Source organism: Trichosurus vulpecula, chromosome 3 (genome assembly GCF_011100635.1).
Source record: "Trichosurus vulpecula isolate mTriVul1 chromosome 3, mTriVul1.pri, whole genome shotgun sequence".
NCBI classification, from domain to species: domain Eukaryota; kingdom Metazoa; phylum Chordata; class Mammalia; order Diprotodontia; family Phalangeridae; genus Trichosurus; species Trichosurus vulpecula.
The window spans coordinates 355,620,759-355,636,090 of NC_050575.1; the positions used below are offsets into that span (position 1 = coordinate 355,620,759).

General features: G+C 38.1%; 1 pseudogene; it reads left to right on the forward strand.

The window, feature by feature from the left end:
* The first annotated feature begins 260 nt into the window (after nt 1-260).
* On the forward strand, nt 261-1,165 carry LOC118842596 (annotated as a pseudogene).
* The last annotated feature ends 14,167 nt before the right edge of the window (nt 1,166-15,332 follow it).

Genomic DNA, 15,332 nt, shown 5'->3' on the forward strand with positions numbered 1-15,332 from the left:
AAGCATACTATGGAGAGTTGAGCTATGTTTCCTCGTTGTCTCCTAAGGGAATGAACTTCTCAACCAAAGGAAACATTCTAGAGAATATCTTAGCTTCAATATAATATGGAAACTGTAGCAGCAAAGAATAGCCATAAGGCTTTGTTTAAATGATCAAACACAGGTTTTCTTTTCACTGTGAAGCATCTTGGTTGAAACTCTGAATTCATTTATCCATTCATCCTTAAACACCCTAAGTTTGACTTACTGGTTTCAGAACCATGGCAACAAAAGAGAAGAAACCAGAGGGAGAAACCACAAAAACCCAAGCTCCACCCTTTTTCTCATCAACCAACCTGTAAAACTGAACTATGCATTAAAATTCAGACTAGTGGGGCACACCAAAGCTGTATCTCCATTAAATTAAGTCCAGTTGGAGATCAGTTAGCAAGTTCTTCTGCAGATAAGATAATTAAAATTTGGGGAACATATGATGGAAATTTTGAGAAAACAATGTCTGGGCATAAGCTCAGAATCTCAAATGTTTCCTGGTCATTATCAGATTTTAATCATCTTATCTGCCTCAGGATAAAACTCTTAATATATGGGATTTTAACCCTATGAAAATGGCTAAAAAACCCCCAAAGGCTCACTCATTACATCTTTTGCTGCAATTTCAAGTCCCAACCACACATCATTGTTTTAGGTTCTTTTGATGAAAGTTTAAAGATACAGGACATGAAAACAGAAAGTGCCTCAAGACTTTACCTGCTCATTCTGACCCAGTTTCAGCTGTTCATTTTAATCATGATGGATCCCCGATAATGGCAAGCACTCATGATGGTATCTTCTGAATCTGGGATACAGCAGCAGATCAATGTTTAAAAATATTTATTGATGGTAACCCCCCCCCGGGTCTTTTGTGAAACTCTCCAAATAGTAAATATACCTGTGCTGCAACTCTGTACAACACTCTTAAACTATGGGAGTACAGTAAAGAGATTCTGGCTATAAGAATGAGAAACTGCATTTTTGTTAGTTTTCTGTCACTGTTGGAAGTAGACTGTGTCTGAGTCGGAAGATAACCTGGTTTGCATTTGGAACCTTCAGATGAAAGATTATACAGACATTACAAGGCCATGCTAATGTACTATTTCAAAAACTTGTCAAGCCACAGAAAATATGACTGTATAAGTCGCATTGATAAAACAAACTTTGGAAGAGTGACTGGTAAGCTTTTTGGATATCATGTTAGACTGTATCAAGAAGAAGGAGATTCTGTGAGACAAGAACTAAAACATTTGAGAATGCAGTTTCTCAGTTCAAGGGGAAATCCCCCTTTTTCTTCCTTGGAATGGGTAGCCTAATGAGAAGAAACAGCATCTACTTTATTCGACAAATGGATGCTTTTCTTCCTTCCTTCCTTCCTTCCTTCTTTCCTTCCTTCATTCCTTCCTTTCTTTCTTTCTTTTCTCTTCCTTCCTTTCTTCCTCTCTTTCTTTCTTTTTCCTTCTTTCCCTCCTTTCTTTTCTGTTAAAGGGAAAAATTTTCTGATATTACTAGAAAATCTCCAAAAGACTTTGGTTATATTCCTTGCCAACTCTCCTGATTTTGTCAAAGGAAGAGTTTCAATTTATATGTGTAAAATGAATCAGCAAACACCTAAATGTCTAATTTTTTATTACAAAAGGATAGATTTCGTCATATCATGATTTTTTTCTTCAACTAAATGTTCCATATCTTTTTAAAAGATGTCACTTATGCATCTAGTTCTATGATCATCTAAGTTTCTGGCTTTCTATCTCCCAATTTCACTGGTCTTGTAGTGAAATATCTTTTAATCTTCTCTTTCTCTTGTTATGTGTGTTTAATAGATACTGTTATATCACCAATTATCCACTTTTTTCTGCATATCATTAATTCCTGCTTCTGGTAGTTTGCAGCACATTTTGAAGTGTTTCTGGGAGTAAGGGGAAATTTTATTATTAGGAAGTTTCCCCTAAGATCAAGCCTAAATTTGCCTCTTTGCAAATTCCAGTCATTATTTCTAAGACTGTTCTCCTGGGCCAAGCAGAACAAATCTATTTTCTCTTAACCATGACAGTCCTTTAAGTAATCCAAATTTTTTTCACCTAAATCTTCTCTTCTGGATCAGTAGTCTCTAAACTTTTTTGATTTCACACTCCTATCAATTAAAAAAAATTTGTCTGCGTGCTCAAACATTTTTTACTAGCAGGAGAAATTGACATAGGCCTCCAAAACATTGTTATACTTTATGGAGAACTTATGAGAGGACATAGATAATAGTCACCCAAAATGGGTAGGTATGAATGGTTTGTGATCTTCATCATTGGTGGGTATTTACAAATTGGTGAAATCACAGATTCATTTGTGCATTTAAGTATACAAGTAATATTGGATTAATATATTATTACATTATAAAACATGGTCTCCCACTACATCTGGGGCCATCTCCAGTCATCCTGATTTATACCTTGCCACTGGACCCAGATGGCTGTAGAGGAGAAAGTGAGGCTAGTGACTTTGCACAGCCCTCCCTCACTTAAATTCAATTCACTTGCAAGTGATGGCATCACCGTCCTGATGCCATGGTCCTCTTCAAGAACAAAAGACAAACAACAACATTATAGAACATACAGAAAACATATATTTAAAAAAGAAAAATATGAAATAAGCAATATTTTAAAAGGAATCTATTAACTTTTTTGCTCACTAAAAAGTTATTACTAGTAACATTTTAGTGGGACAAGTATGATTCAATATGCTTTATTATTTTTTTTAAATCCTGGTTTAATATTTTTGATATTGTAAATTCTAAGTTTATTTTGATAGTTGATTTGAATAGCTTTCAGAACTGAAAAAGTTACTTCACAAAGATATATATATATATATATATATATATATATATATATATATCCATATATATCCAAATGGAAAAAGTGTATCCTTTTCTGTTCTTACTAAACCATGATATTCGTTCAACTCTGGACTGCTAACTATGCAATGTTTTTTATTGAGATATGACTAGTAAATTCCCATCTTTTCTGATGTCAATCAGTTGTTCTTGCAAACTGCTAGGAAGATGTTACAATTAATCAGTCAACAGGCATTTATTAAGTGTCTAATAAGTGCTAGGCACTGTATTAGTCACAGCACTAGGCATTATAGAGATAAATGTAGCCTATATAAGCTCCAAGGACTTTTGTCCCAATGCTCACTGTCACAAATAAACCTCAGGTCCCAGGGCAAGGTTTATTTTCCTTTTAGAGTCCTAGGGGTACTCAAGGAGTCAGGTGTGATTTTCTAATGCATCAGTTCAAGCCTCCATCAGTGTGATTCCCCCCACCCCACATACACACTCAAAATTCTCATTTAAAAATCATTTTAGTCAGTCCTAGACTTAAGAAGCATTTAGAAAGGGATATTTACTAATGTTCCCTTTTTACTAGTATTAATTAATTTAATAATAATTATTAAATGTTAACAAGAATATAAACACTCACAATTATCAAATATTAAGCATGCATTAAATAATTTCATATATTGAATAAATATTTATTACTACCTTTTTGCTGATATTAGCTAATTTAATAATATTAATAGGAATATAAACATTCATAAGTGTTTGATATTAGTAATTTATTAAATGATTTATCTATTGAATAAATTTTACTAATAATCTCTATTACTAGTATTAACTAATTTAATGACTGGTGTTAATTATGAATAAAAACCTAATCATTCACAATTATTAAATATTAATTATTATTAAGTGAATAATATTGCATATTTAATAACTGTTTACTAGTACTCCTTTGCTAGTATTGACTAGTTTAATAATATTTACAATATATAAATTCATAATTATTAAATGTTTATAAATTAAATAATTTAATGCATTTAGTAAATATTTACTAATACTCCCTTTTTATTGGTATTAATTAATTTAATAAAGGGATAATTACTAATACCCCTTTTTACTGGTACGTTAAGAATAGTTCACATAAGAACTGTTCTTAAAACTCTGTGACGTATTCTTCAACAAATAGATGCAGCCTCCAATGGCAAGTTGCCTCTACCCTATTTCTCACCTGGCTGCCATGCATCCATCCATACATGGTGCCTCTATTCATTCCTTATCTTTGGTGAACCTATAACTGGAAAAAAAAAATTGACAAGATTATGACTTTGTGAACTTTGAATGGTTGGAAGAATTATCTTATCATAGAACTATCATAACTAAAGCAACTGGAGGCAGCAACATAATCTACCAGAGGCAGTAGCAGTGACTGACAATAGGAAAAAAAAAAGCCTGCAGGTGGAGGTGTAAAGCAGTCACTCAAGGACGGTGGTAGCTTCAGGAGCTCTCTGCTAGAGAGCTGCTATAGGCATTCTAGAAAGTCACTAAAGAGCTATACCTAAGGGACTGCCTTATAAGCACTCCACCAGGCTAGTAGAGGACTCCCACAGCCAGGAGTCTCAAATTACCCATTGGTCCCACGTTTTCACTATACGTGTGCCTCACTGGCTTAATACTTTAAGTCTGAGCCTACTGTCCTCAAGGATCTTGTACGTACAAGGGGAAACAATGACCCTTGTTTGGGAGGATTGTTTTTGTAACTCCCATTTTTGCTATTACTTCTTAGTAAATCTCTTTTTCTAAAAACTGATAGTTTTACTGGTTAATGTGCTGGAGCACACTGGATAGGGGCTCATGAATAATAGTCTCAGCAACCATAATCCCACAGTGTTACCTGTAGAACCCTGGGAGGAGAAGTAATAATCTCTCCTCTGAGAACCTGATGTGCCAGTGCAATGTGAGTTGGGCTAGCAACCCTGGTGCTGGTGCTATGTTTTCTTTTGTTGTTGTTGGTTTGGTCTTTTTTTTGGAGGGGGGGCAGGGCAATTGGGGTTAAGTGACTTGCCCAAGGTCACACAGTTAGTACATTTGTCAAGTGCCTGAGGCCAAATTTGAACTCAGGTCCTCCTGACTCCAGGGCCGGTGCTCTACTCACTGTGCCACCTAGCTGCCCCACTGGTGCTATATTTTCATCATATTTTTATACTTGATTTCAAGAGGAGCCTGAAACAGCTGATTATAGCTGTTGTGGTGGTGGTGGTCCGGTCATTTTAGTTGTTTCCAACTCTTCATGACCCCATTTTGGGGTTTTCTTGGCAAAGACACTAGAGTGATTTTCTGTCTTACATGTCATTTTGCAGATGAGGAACTGAGGCAAACAGGGTTAAGTGACTTGCCCAGGAGCACACAGCTGGTTAAGTATCTGAGGTCAGATCTGAAATCAGGAAAATGAGTCTTCCTGACTCCAGGCTCAGCACTCTATAAACACTGTGACACCTATGGATAGAGGGCTCTCTTTGGAGTAAGGAAGATCTCCAGAGATGGTGTTTCAAGCCTGCTGCTGATACATCTGAGTGACCATGGGCAAGTCATTTGAATACTCAGGACTCTAAACAACTCTAAGCAACTGCGAGTTGCATATGAGTTGCCTACCTGTATCAGTGAAGAGAATTTCCACACACAGAGTTCTCTTGCATAGATGAAATCACAGTTCTGGACAACCCCAACTTCAGCCTATCCCACAACATAATACTACCCCGAGATCTTATAAGCAAGAATATTTTTATTTTAGGCTATTCATAGGATTATTGGACTCAGATCTAGTCAGTCCTCAGAGATTACCGAGTACAGACTTTTCATTATAAGATGAAGAATATTTATTTTGGTTTGGTTAAAGGAAAATTAACAGGGGCAGCTAAGTGGCACAGTAGATAGAACACTGACCCTGGAGTCAGGAGAACCTGAGTTCAAATCGGACGCTTATTAAATGTGCAGCCCTGGGCAAGTCACTTACCCTCATTGCTTCCAAAAAAAAAAAGAAAGAAAGAAAATCAACAGCAGATAGCTTCAAGGAGAATACCGTTATGCAGACAGACATTCCAAGAGAGACTCTGGAGACAAACAGCCACTTTAGAGATGAAGAGGATGGATGGGTAAATAGGTTTTACTTCTGGCAAAACCAACAAAAGAGCAACAGGATGTTCAATAAGCCAATACATATTCATTGAGTATTTACTATTCACCGGGCACTGTGCTAAGGGGTAGGGATAGAAACAAAGGCAAAAACAGTCCCTGCCCTCAAGAAGCTCACATTCTAATGGGGGAAACACCATATAAAGAACTATGTACATCCCAGTTATATATAATACACATGGGAGCTAATTTCAGAGGGGAGGCACTAGTATTGTGGGGGAGGTACAGGGAGGACTGGGAAAGGCTACTTGAAGAATGTAAGATTTGAACTGATTCTTGAAGGAAGCTAGTGGAATACATGGAGTGGGTGAGATATAAGAAGACTGAAAAGGTAAAAAAGGGTCCAGGTTGTAAAGGGCTTTAAAAACCAAAAAGATTTTCTATTTGAACTTGGAGGCGATAGGGAGCCATTGCAGTTTATTGAGTAGGGAAGTGACATGATCATACTTGTGCTTTAAGAATATCACCTCGGGCTAGTTAGGTGGCACAGTGAGTAGAGCACCGGCCCTGGAATCAGGAGGACCTGAGTTCAAACCTGGCCTCAGACATTTGACACACTTATTAGCTATGTGACCTTGGGCAAGTCATTTAACCCCAATCACCCTGCCTTCCCCCCTCCAAAAAAAAAACAAACTAAGAAAGAATATCACCTGGCAGCTAAGGATGGACTGGATTGGTGAGATACTTAAAAGCAGGGAGACCAAAAAGAAAGCTATAAAGATAGCCATGTGTGAGATGACAAGGGCCTTCACTAGTGTGGCGGCTATGGCAGCAGTTTTCTTATGTCCAGTCTTCTTATGTCTTACTTACATCCATGTATTCTGTAGTCCAGTGACTAGCTTCCTTCCTGATCCTTGCACAGACACTCTATCTCCTGACTGAGCGTTTTCACTCCTACCTGGAATTCTCCCCTTCCTTATCTCTTCCTCCTAGCTTCCTTGGTTTCCTTCAAGTCTTGGCTAAAGTCCTTCTATTTGCAAGAAGCCTTTCCTGATCCTGCTTAATGCCTTCCCTCTGAGATTATCTCCAACTGATTCTATATGGATCTTGTTTGTACAGAGTTATCCACATGTTCTCTCACCCATTCCACTGTGAGCTCCTCAAGGGCAGGTACCATTTTTTGTTTGTTTTTTCTTTGTATACTCCAGCATCTAACACAATGCTTGGCACCTAGTAGGCACAAAATAAATGCTAAATGATTGACTAATTGGATGTGTTGGGCTCAAGGTGCTCATTGTTACTAGATATTTATGAGATCTCTAAGTGATTTCCAAAGTAGAGTATGCAAAATTATCCTTGGGGATGCAAGAACATATTAAAACATGTATTCATTAGTCTTTAAAAAAGAAAAATTAATATGATTAATAAATTGATTGATATTGGCATCTTCATTTGGTCCATATATCAAATGCTTAGTGCTTCCCATCCTCCTGAATAGAAAAACTGGGAGAAATTATATAATGAAATGCAATTCTTTGGGAACTTGTATTAGGACTGCACATGTTTCAAAGGCAGGGCAGGTTTATTCTGTAAGCAGGAAGGCTTTTGTGCCACACAGAAAGACTCCTTATGCAGCAGGGCAAGCAACCAGCATACTGCAGATGGTTGAGGTAAGTCAGCCCTGTAACCCTGGCCCCTTGGTAAATAGGAGAGGTGATTATCTCTTGGCAGTCGCAGCTGGCCTCAGTCTCGCTCAATACTTTCTTCCCTGTTGTGGTTACCCTTTCTGACCCTACCACCTCCCCAGTGCAGCACTCTAGGCCAGATAGTTAGGTCTGCTGGAGTATACTGAGCTGATCTGGGCTGAATATGACCCGAATGGGCTGGACTAAGCAGTTCCATGCACTTAGTTCCACAAAGCCCCAATGAGGAAGCCACAGCAAGTCCTTTGGCTAAAGAATGATCTCATTGGAGTGGGAGAAAGAGAGGCTTGTGAAAATTCTGGGTGTAAACTAGAGTGTCCCACCTTTGTATTTCCTGGCCCCATTTTCCATTGGTCATCAATCATTTTCTTTCCTTACCCTACTCCCTTATCCCTCCTCACCCATCTCGCCATTCCGTCCACTCTAATGGCCACTATAGTTATCCCTTCCCACATCTCAGGGGCTAGGGGGCATGATGCCCCAGCAATCTGGAAAATCCACGTAAAAATTTTTGGCCCTCCCTTCTTTTCTTTCTTTTTCTTTTATGGTGTGTTTACAATATCTTATTGTAAAATTTGGATTAAGTATTTGGTCATAGGCTATATGTAGGCTATATATAGGCTACATGTTAAGTAAAAATACTACATGAAAAAGAAATAAAAAATAATATACACTATTTTTTGCATTTCTGAGTTTCTAAACTTTTTATGTTGTCTGCTGGCCTTTGTGTTTCGTCTGCAGCTTCCACAAAACTCCCCCCAAAATTCCCATTTAACAGAAGTTATGCTGACCCGTGATGTATGGAAACCACAATGGGGAAAGTTGAGATGTGGAAGGGATAACTATATATGCTTAGAAAGTTAGGACCAGTGATTTTGTAACAGGAATGGAATCCTAGAATGACCACAAAATGAAATTGTTTCTGTACCTAGTTGTAAGTTAAGGAGTGTATTTATGGAGGGGATGGGGAAATGGTAATGGTATAGTTATTAACACTGATGGGCTGAAGGTGTAAAATTCAGAAAGTTTTTTGCTCATTTGGCCCTGATGGTGTGATCTGTAATGGGAATGTTCTTTACAAACTGTGGGGAAAGTGATTAGTTCTCAGTTTTCATAGTCACTTGTTTCTCAATATATAAATGAAGGTAAGGGTTGTGCATAATAGAAAAGAGGATGAGAAAGGTAGGTACCTCAATTTAATTAAACAAGCATTTATTAAGCCCCCAAGGCCAGGTTCAGTGACCACAAAGACAAAAGCAAAGGAGTGCCTTCCTCCAGGAACTTACCTTCTACTGGAGAAAAACTACAGAGGGAGAGGGAGAAGGAGAGGAAGGAGGAAGAGGGGGAGGGAGTGATCATTGACAACTTTGGAGAGAGCAGTTTGAGTGAGAAGAAAGGGAGAGAAGTAGAGGGAGAAAGGGAGGCAGGGAGAGGGACTGAGTGAGGGAGGGGCAGAAAGGGAAACAGAGGAAGGGGAGAGAGAGAGAGAGAGAGAGAAATATGGAATGCATAGAAATAAACCCAAAGTAATTTAGGGGAGAGGTTAGAGGTAGAATCTTAACAACTGGGAGAATCTGGAAAGGCTATTTCTGGGAACTAAGTTGTGAGTTTTTTCAAGGTTAGGGAGAAAAACTTCTGGGTATAATGAGATGGAGAAGAAAATAATACCACTTCACTAACCAATCACCTTATTACCTTTTAAAATGGTATTTTGTGGGTTCAAGAAATTCAGGTCTGTGGATTCTTCCCATTTTAGCTATAACAATGATTAGAACAAAACATTTTAGAATTTAGAACTAGACATTTGAATTACTATATCAAGAAATGTTTTTTTAAATAAGATTTTGAAAAAATAAAGCACATTCAGTTATATTGTATTCACTAAAATATTATTAATAAAAGTTTTAAAGTGAGAGCAGAAAAGATTTTTGTACTGATAATGAAATAAACTTAAAATTATCTAATATATTGTTTATTTCTTTGTCTTGTTTTTTTTGAAATTTCTATGTTGGGATTGTTTTAAAATTCATATAATAGATATATTAGTACATACATAATTTGTAAGTATGTATATACATATGTAAGGACAGCTAGGTGGCACAGTGAATAGAGTTCTGGACCCGGAGTCAGGAAGTCACATTTTCCTGAGTTCAAATAGACTCAGACACTTACTAACTGTGTGACCCTGGACAAGTCACCTAACTCTGTTTGCCTCAGTTCTTCATCTGTAAAATGAGCTGGAGAAAGAAATAGCAAATCGCTCCAGTATCTTTGCCAAGAAACCCCCAAATGGGGTCATGAAGAGTTGGACACAACTGAAATGACTGAATAACAGCAAAACATATACATAAAAATGTGGTGGGGGTGGGGCCAGCTAGGTAGCACAGCAAGGAGAGCACCAGCCCTGGTGTCAGGAGGACCTGAGTTCAAATCTGGCCTCAGACACTTGACACACTTGACACACTTACTAGTTGTGTGACCTTGGGCAAGTCGCTTAACTCAAATTACCTTTCCTTCCCCCCTCTAAAAAAATGTGGGTATGCACCCTAAAGTATGTGTGTATATGCATGTATAGAAATATATAGCTATATATTAATACACACATGTATATGTATATATATATACACATATACACATGTATATATAATATGTAATATATATAATATATGCATACATACATATTTTGAAGGCATGCATGCTCAAAAATTTTTTATTACTGATAGGGGTATGTGATCAAAATTTTAAAGATCCCTGCTGTAGGGTTATAACCAAAAGTAAGATATCGTTCTAATAACATAATCCATGCCAAGGTCTAAAGCCAACTGTGGTAATGGCTGCGATTTGGACTATATCAGGAGTTCTTAACCTGGAGTCTAAGAACTTGTTGGATTTTTAAAAATTTTGTAACTATATTTCAATATAATTGTTTTTCTCTGTAATCTTGTGTATTTCATTTAATGGATTTTAAAACAGTCTGAGAAATGGTGCTGGGATTTCCTCACACTAACAAAAGAATTTTGTAAGACAAAAATGATCAGGAGTCTCTGAACTAAATGATTGACCTCTATAGTCTATGATCCTATGAGCCTATCCCACTAATAGAAATCTTGATAGTCTGAACTAAAGAGTGGTGATTTCAAGCTAGGCTACAGTAGTTGCTAATTTTGTTACAAGCAGCACTCTTTTCTTAATTCCCTCTCAGTCCCAAAGTATGGGGTGTGATCAAACCCTAATCCTTTCCATTTGTGCCCTTCTCCAGCTCCCAGAGTGATAAAGGGCTATACTGCAGTCTTTCTTGGTTTCATCAGTCAGTTATTTATTCTTGAAGAGGACCAAAGACATCAAGAGGGTGATGTCTTGACTTGCAAGTGAATTGGATTTGAGTGAGGCAGGGCTGTGCAAAGTTACCAGTCTCACCCTCCTTTAGAGTCATTGGAGTCCAACAGCAAGACACAGGTCAAGACAACTGGTGATGGCCTTGCTAGGCTTCATCAAATTTCACACAGAAGTAGCTTACTCTTAAGGTGGTTCTATATAGGATCCAAACTTGTAAGGAATTATTCCACTTCTTGGCTGGAAGTCAGCAGCATATTACAGTGGAAAAAATAGGATCTGTTGCTTACTACCTGTGTGACCATAAGCAAGTCACTTTCCCAAATCTGGGCCTCAGTTTCCTCACCTATAAAAGGAGCAGATTGGACAGGATCAGAGGTTCTCAAACTTTTTAGTCTTAGGATCCCTTTACATGCATAAAAATTATTGAGAAATCCCTCAAAGAGCTTTTATTTATTTGGGTTGTAGATATCAATATTTTCTGTATTAAATTTTAAAATAGTATTGTTATGAAAATAGTTTTGACCTTGAAAACCCTCTAAAAGAGTTTCAAGTCCCCAGGGGTTCTCCGATTACACTATAAGAACCAATGAACTAAGTCAGGAATGTCCAACCTTAGATTTTTATTGAAACAATAGACAATATATTTTGATTTGCCATTTTAGTGAGAGCTCTGTGGTAGCTCCACTTCCTTTACTAAAGCATTTATGTAAATTTCTACGCTTGTAGGCAGGCTACATAAATCTCACTGCCCCCAGGCCGCATTTTGGACAGCCCAGAACTAAATCACCTTAGAGACCTTTAAGTACAACTGTCTCCTTTTCCTAGACTGTAAAATCTATGAGAGCAACGAAGATGTCTCAAGTATTCTTTTAATTCCCTCAGCACATAGCACAGAGCTTTGCCATTAATAATTATCAGGTAAATGAAAGTATCTTTCAAATGAGGAAAGTGGGGTGCAGAGTAGGTAAATGACTTGCCCAAAGTCCAACAACTAGTTAGTGGCAGAAAGGGAAATTACTGCTTGGAGTACTTCACACTTCCTTTCTCAAATTTCATTCAGGGCACTTTACACTCTCAGCAACTGCATCACCATCTACTTCTCTCCTGATCTCCAAGTGGAACAGTTTTCTATACTTTCCCCTGAGTCACCATCCCCAACCACAGAAAGGAAACAATTGTGTTTAAGTAAGTAGTGTTCTGAAAAGGCAAACAATTTACTAAAACTATCTGCAATACTCCCTAAGATCATCTTCCAACTGGAAATGATCTATGTGTGCCTGAAAAACTATTGGGAAAACAGTGTATTGGTTATTAAGTATCTCTGGTCCTGCAGGGTCTTTAACACTTAATCATTCAGAGGCTGATTATCCAGTTTGTGAAATATCCAAACCCTTCATTCCTCTACTTTCCTTCTGCTGCCTGGATTTTGGTCATTTCACAGCTCATTACCATTCTCTCCCCAGGGAAATAAAAGCAAATGTAGCTCAAACCAGTAAATTTTTCAAATGGCTATGGTAGAAGTAGATAAAGTTATAATTATTAACTAAACTAAAGCTTTAGTTAGACATCTGTTATTTTCTGCGAGGATGCAGTGAGTTCATGCCAGGTGCTCCGGAAGTCTGGGGATACAAATAAATATAAGACATAGTTCCTGCCCTCAAGGATGCTATCATCTAGTTAGAGGGGCATGCGCACATGAAACAATAAAATGACTATGCAAGCCAGCACTAAATCAAGTTCTAAAATGTGTTAAGCTGAGGGAGAGATCACTGCATCCTGATTATCAGAGAAGGCTTTGTGGAAAAGGTGAGACAAGCTAGACTGTGCAGGATAGATAGATAGAAATGAAAAGACAGAGAAGGGGAGGATGGGCATTCCAGGAGGGTAGAAAAGCATGGGCAAAGGCTAGAAGATGGAAAAAGCAAGGCGAGTTCAGGGGGATAGGTGGGCAGGGCTAGTCTGAATATGACTGAATAGCAAGTCTCATAATCACAATAATAATAGCTAGCATTTGTGGTCAAAGGTTTGCAAAGGTATATATTTTTATGGGTTTTTTATTGATGTCTTCTTTTTTTTGTTATTGTTGAATCGTTTTTCGGTCGTTGTTTGACTCTTCGTGACTTCATTTGGGGTTTTCTTGGCAAGGATGCTGAAGTGGTTTGCCATTTCCTTCTCCAGCTCATTTTACAGATGAGGAAACTGACGCAAACAGGGTGGAGTGACTTGCCCAGGGTCACAGCTAGCGTCAAAGGCCAGATATATAAATATATTGTGTGTGTATTGTGTATATAAGAATTGTGCGCATATATGTGTGTATGTGTATGCAAACCTTCAACCATAAATGCTAGCTGTTGTTATTATTAGACCTGGTAAAATTCGATCCTCATAACAATGATGTGAAGTATTTGCATTCTACAGATGAGGAAACTAAGATTGAAACAAGTTAAATCACTTGTCCTAGATTATGCAACTAATAAGTGTCTGAAGCAGGATTTGAAGGCAGGTCTCCTGACTCCAAGTCCTCACTCAATCCACTGCTTTATTCTGTAGACACTGTGGAAGACACTTTATATCTTTTTGGCCAGGTGTTCTTTCTCAGTTTTATTTTTCCTTCCTAACTGCTAAATGGGCCATACTGTCCTAGGCCATCTGCTTTTCTTGCTTTATACTCTCTCACACAGCCCATCCATGCAAACGACTGTTAAATCTCTAGCTAGAGCCTTTCCTTCTATCTCTGAGCTCTAGCCATTCATCTCTAGTTACCTACTAGCCATTGTCATCTTAACGTCCCACCATCACCTCTGAGCATCATGGAATCAGGCAGCCTGCTTGTGCTGGGGACTGGGATTATAGGACCTTGGATACATAATCAATCTGATGTCAAATCTCATTGCTCCTCCCTCCATAGCCTCCTGCACATCCATCGCCTTATTCCTACTTCTACAGCTACCACAGGCTCTTTTTGCCTCTTGCTAGATTATTGCAACAGCCCTCTAATTGGTTCTCCTGCTTTTCTAGTCTGTTTTCCAGCCCATTCTCCATACTGCTACGAAGGTAATTTTTCTTGTGTATGTCACACCCTTACTGTATTCAGTAGTTCTCAGTTGCTTCTGGGTTAAAATATAAACTCCCCTTTATCTTTTAAAGCCCTTTACAACCTGGGCCCAACCTATCTTTCTGGCCTCATTGAATATCATTCTTCCTCTAGCACTCTGCGATCTATGAAAACTGACTTTTTCTCTATCCTTCTATCCCTCTCTCTTCCTTTGAAATAGCCAGTCCCCATGCCTGGAATGTACTCCTTTCTCTTTTCATCTCAAAGAATTTCTCTCTTCCTTCAAGATACAGCTTCAACACCAGGAAGTCTACATGAAGTCTTCCATGGTCTTCCCAGCTGCTCATACCCTTCCCCGCAAACTCTCTTGTGTTTCTTTACATTTATTTTCTTTATGTTTATCCTATATATAGTTATGTAAGTACTTGTATCCACCATTAGAATTTAAGTAGGAATTGTTTTACTCCTTGTATTTTTATCCCCAGTTTGTAGCCCGTTGCCTAACACACAGTAGGCACTTAAATGGCTGTGGACTGATTAATTTGTAAAATAAGGGGGGGGGGGTGGTGTAGAGAGAAGCAGCATAATGTAGTAGATAGAATACTGGAAGGGTTTAGTTCAAATTTGCCCTTAGATGTTAATAGGCTATATGGTCCTAGACAAGTCACTTCATCTCACTGGGCCTCAGTTTCCTCATTTGTAAAATGAGAGGGCTGGACTTAATGGTCCATAAGATTGCCTATAGCTCTAAATATATGATCCTATCATTTTATGACTAGATAACTTTTGAGGTACCTTCCAGACCACTATGATCTGGATTTAAGAATTAGAAGGCACCTTAGTTAGAGGCAGCCAGGTGGCTCAGTGGATAGAGCGTTGGGCCTGGTATCAGGAAGACCCGAGTTCAAATCAGACCTTTGACACTTGCTTAGCTGTCTGACCCTGGGCAAGTCACTTAACCTCAGTCTGCCTTAATCCGCTGGAGAAAGAAATGGCAAACCACTCCAGTAAACCCTAAGAAATAGCCATGAAAACCCCATGGACAGTATTGGCTTTGGTGTGGTCCGTGGGGTCACAAAGAGTTGGACATGATTGAACAACAAGACACTTTCAATATAATTTTGTCCAAATCATATTGAACATAGGTAAATGCAACTCATGTTCTCCTTAATCCTGCTCCCTTTCTGTATTTCCATTTCTTACCAATGATATTAATGAAATTGGTTTTTTAGAAAGATTAATTTGG